Below are 4,769 nucleotides of genomic sequence, written 5' to 3'. Positions count from 1 at the left end.
GCTGCGCGCGCACCCGCGCCGGTCGGCTTCGCGCAGCCGCGGACACGCCCGCGGCCATGGCTGTGCGGGGCGGCCATGTTTGTGCGGGGCACCCAAGGCCGGTGGGCCTATCTCCATCCTCGCTCGCGCCCACCGCGTGCAAGTCTCAGCAAGGGCGTAGCGAACCCCTTCGGGGGCCCGATGCGGAAGACTGAATAACCGGCACGACTGTCCAGACCGAAATGTACCGAAAGCGGCACAGTCAGCCGCCATCTTTGAGCGGGGCGCCTATTCCGACTCTGGACTCAATGGAGGATCAGGAGACCTGGTTGCTATGCAACGCGTACGCTGCCCTTGTTTTCTACCAGAGAGATTAAGTTTCTGCTTCAGTTCTTTCCGGCGCTGGGTGGGATGGGGGAGGGTCGTGTGAAGGGTCCAATCACGTCGTCCGACACGCGGTTTCTAGGCAACGCTTTCAGGTTGCCCTCAACCCCGAAGGGAGCGCAGCTGTTTTTCGCCCCCCCCCGAAAAGAAGCCGAAATCCAATCCAAGTGGCTGTTGCTAGGCAACACCTGAGAGTTGTTTTCTGGGCGAGGGGCCAGCAAGTGGCCTCGAACATAAATACATTCCAGGCGGATTAAAAATGTCCGTGCAACAAATGAAACCGTAAAAATAGCCCAAGGAATAAAGAAACACGGTGTATCATCCTGAAAACTGGAAAAAAGAGTTTATCATCACGGGAAAGCCAGAAAACGTAAGATATTGATCGGTTTGTCCGCAAGACTCCAAACACCAAGTTGAAAAAAAGACGATAAACTGGGAAAGTCATTGTAACGTGTGTTGAGAAAAGTGTACTACAGAGATACGTCTTACCGATCAATAAAAACTTGAGAAAATAGAAATACTTTATTTTATTTTTTTTGATAGGAAGGAATCTAAGCAGGCTTTTCCCACACGCATACAAAATAAAGCCAGTAAATAAATACCTGAAAACTGCTCATCTTCGCCAATTAAAAAGTGCTAATAGGGGCCGGACGGTCAGTGTAGTGGTTAAGTTCGCCCCGATTCTGTGGCCCCGGGTTCGCGGGTTCAGATCCCCGGTGTGGACCTAAACACCGCTCATCAAGCCAGGCTGTGGCGGCCTCGCACATATAAAAGAGAGGAAGATGGGCACAGATGTTAGTCCAGGGCCAATCTTCCCTCACACACACACAAAAGTGCCAACGGAAAGTCCAATGATATAGTGTTTCACCTTTGTCATGTTAATTAATATTGGAAAGAGTAATGTCTACGAGGGTGGGAGGGTTTGGGTGAATGAACAGGCTCAGAAGAGGGGCTGGAAATCGGAACACTTGCTGCAATGCAGTTTGGCAATATATTTCAAGGGAAAAGAGTGCATTCTCTTTGCACAGACCGGTATTACCACATTTTCACGCTGACCTTCATCCCTTTTTTCTTTTAGTTTCTTTGCCGAAGGCTTTTAAAGCAAATCCCCACCATCATGTCACTTTCCCTTTACATGCTCGACAGGCATCTCTAGAAGGTATGGCCCTTTTCTTACATGACCACTACGCCATTATCGCTCCTGAAATGGTTATTTCTTATTATCGTCTGACACTAAATCCATAATCAGACTTCCTCAGTTCTCTCAAAACGTTTTTTTTTACAATTGCTTCATTTGCATCAAGATCCAAAGACCAAGCACATATTTAGACACGATTGCTCTTAAATTTCTTGTAATCTAAAGCAGCGCCCTCTTTTTTTTATACCAGTGTAATGAACTTTTTAATAAAACTGTAAGGGAGATAATAGTAAATTGGAGATAGAAAAAATGATCAACAGGTAAGAAGATGAAAATGGTCCCTAAAATAAAGATCTGCCTTATTAACTACAAGGAAACTTTTCTTTTTCTTTTTTTTTTTAAAGATTTTACTTTTTCCCTTTTTCTCCCCAAAGGCCCCCGGTACATAGTTGTATATTTTAGCTGTGGGTGCTTCTAGTTGTGGCATGTGGGACGCTGCCTCAGCGTGGCCTGATGAGCAGTGCCATGTCCGCGCCCAGGATTCGAACTGGCAAAACCCTGGGCCACCAAAGCAAAGCGCGCGAACTTAACCACTCGGCCACGGGGCCGGCCCCAGAAACTTTTCTTTAGATAAGCTGAATGTATGATTGATTGTGTTAACTGATTTTTAACTATTTTCATTACTGTACTACAAAGCCTCAAATAAACAATCAGATATGTTAGCCTGGCCGTTAGCCTCTGGCGTTAGGATGGGTTAGGTGTTAAAACACTGTTTCTGTGACATTGGTGGTTTCATAAGAGGTAGGAATAGTTTTCAAGACTTCCCCTCCCCCCAAAAAGAGAAAGAACCAGAAATTAACAAGAAAGAGGGGCTTGCAGTAGAAGTGTCAGCAGGGGACCTGGCGGCATTGGCATTACCGAGAGCCTGAAGGCAGCTGTGAATTGGAAAACCGAGTCTGGCTCTCCAGCTACGCCAGGACCTTCCAGGACAGCCGAGCTAGCTCCAGGTTGCCAACACTCTTGGCTTCCCGGAGGAGTAGAGGTGAATCCTCCCACAGGACTCAGATCAATAGCAAGTAATGAGTGCACAGTCAAAGGCCACCAGCACAGAGGCTACAACTACAAGTCCACAGAAACAACACTTAGCAGGTGCAGACCCCCACGCCCAGGGCTCCGGGTATTGGAATTATCGGGTTCATAATGTACCATAATGTGCCAAATGGTGGGAGACATAAAGGACATTACGTAAGTTATCTCACGCTGTGTAAGCAATACCCCAAAACTTAGTGGCTTAAAACAATAACAAGGGGTCTTGCCTGGTGGTGTAGCAGTTAAGTTTGCACGTTCCACTTCGGCGGTGTGGGGTTTGTGGGTTCGAATCCTGGGTGTGGACCTAGCACTGCTCATCAAGCCATGCTGTGGCGGCGTCCCACATACAAAATAGAGGAAGATTGGCAACAGATGTTAGCTCAGAGACAGTCTTCCTCACACACCCACACAAACATTGATTCCTTCACAGTTTCTGTAGATGAGGAATCCAGGCAGACTTAGCTGGGTCCTATGCGTCAGAGTCTTTCGCAAGTTCTAATCAGTGTCAGCCAGGGCCACAGTCATCTCAAGGCACAACTAGAGAAGGACCTGCTTCCATGCTCACTCTCGTAATTGTTAGCTGAACTCACTTCTTCACAGGCTGTTGGCCAGAGCTCATCCTTGGTTCCATGACCTCTCTTTGCATAGGTCACAATGTGGCATTAGTTGCATCAGAGCAAGCAAGAGAAAGAATCCAAGCAAGATGGAAGTCACAGTCCCTATAACCGAATCTCAGAAGTGACCTTCCATCACTCTTGCTAAATCCTGTTGTTAAAGGCAAGTCTCAGGTCCCGTGCACACACAAGAGGAAAGGCAGCAAATACTAGAAGGCAGAGATCATTGGGAGCCATTTTAGAAGCATCCGACCACACACACAATCACAAGGAACAGCCAGCATCAAAAAATATGGAGAAAGAATAGGAGGATTTGGGGAAAAAAACAAGGCAATTTATCTAACTGCTAAAAAACCCGCCAACTCAATGGGTAATTGAAACAGAAGATTAAGCCAGCTGAAGAGTGAATTAGTGAAGTGGAAGATAAATTAGAAATTTCCCAGAGTACAATATTAAGAAATAAAAATATATATTTAAACCTTGAAAAGGGATATGGGAGCTAAAAGGTCGGACATTTTTCTAATTTGAGACCAAAGAGGAAAAAAGAGAGTGGAGGAGAAGCAATATTTTAAGCGTTCATGGCTGTATATTTTCTGGAATTGACTAAAAAAAAAAAAAATCCTTGGATCCTGGAAACACAAAGTATAAAATCATAAGAAAAAAAGAGTTGCTCCCCTTGACGCATCATGATGAAAGAGAAGATTAAACAGTACCCAGAGGGAAAGAACAGCTCTCTACAAAGAAATTATATGTAGAATGACAGCCAATTTCTTTCTCTTTTTTAAATTTATTTATTTTTTAAAGATTTTATTTTTTCCTTTTTCTCCCCAAGGCCCCCTAGTACATAGTTGTATATTCTTCGTTGTGGGTCCTTCTAGTTGTGGTATGTGGGATGCTGCCTCAGCGTGGTTTGATGAGCAGTGCCATGTCCGTGCCCAGGATTCGAACCAACAAAACACTGGGCCGCCTGCAGCGGAGCGCGCGAACTTAACCACTCGGCCAGCCCCTCCTTTTTTTTTTTAAAGATTGGCACCTCAGCTAACATGTGTTGCCAATCTTTTTTTTTTTCCTTCTTCTCCCTGAAACCCCCAGTAGGTAGTTGTATATTCTACTTGTAGGTCCTTCTGGCTCTGCTATGTGGGATGACGCCACAGCATGGCGTGATGAGCGGTGCCATGTCCGCGCCCAGGATCCGAACCTGTGAAACCCTGGGCCACCGAAGCGGAGCACACGAACTTAACCACAGGCTGGCCCCGACAGTTAACTTCTTAACAGCAAAAATGGAAACTGAAAGATAGTGGAATATGTTAAGAATTTTGAGAAAAATTAGTTTTGATGCCAGAACTCTACGGTATTGAAGGTGGGGGAAAAGACATTCTAGGTAGTCAAACCAGAATTTATCTCCAAGAGACTTTCTAAAGGATTGTGATATTGTGATATAATGAGAAATATATATTCGGTCTTTGTCCTGGTTCCTGGCACAGAGTTCCTAAAACCTCTGTAATTTTCTGAGTGATAAGGGTGGTAGGAGCATCTTTCATTATAATATTTGGTCTTAGTCTCTG

This window comes from Equus asinus, chromosome 26 (genome assembly GCF_041296235.1).
Source record: "Equus asinus isolate D_3611 breed Donkey chromosome 26, EquAss-T2T_v2, whole genome shotgun sequence".
In the NCBI taxonomy this organism is placed as follows: Eukaryota; Metazoa; Chordata; class Mammalia; order Perissodactyla; family Equidae; genus Equus; species Equus asinus.
Note: the sequence above shows the minus strand (reverse complement) of the source record.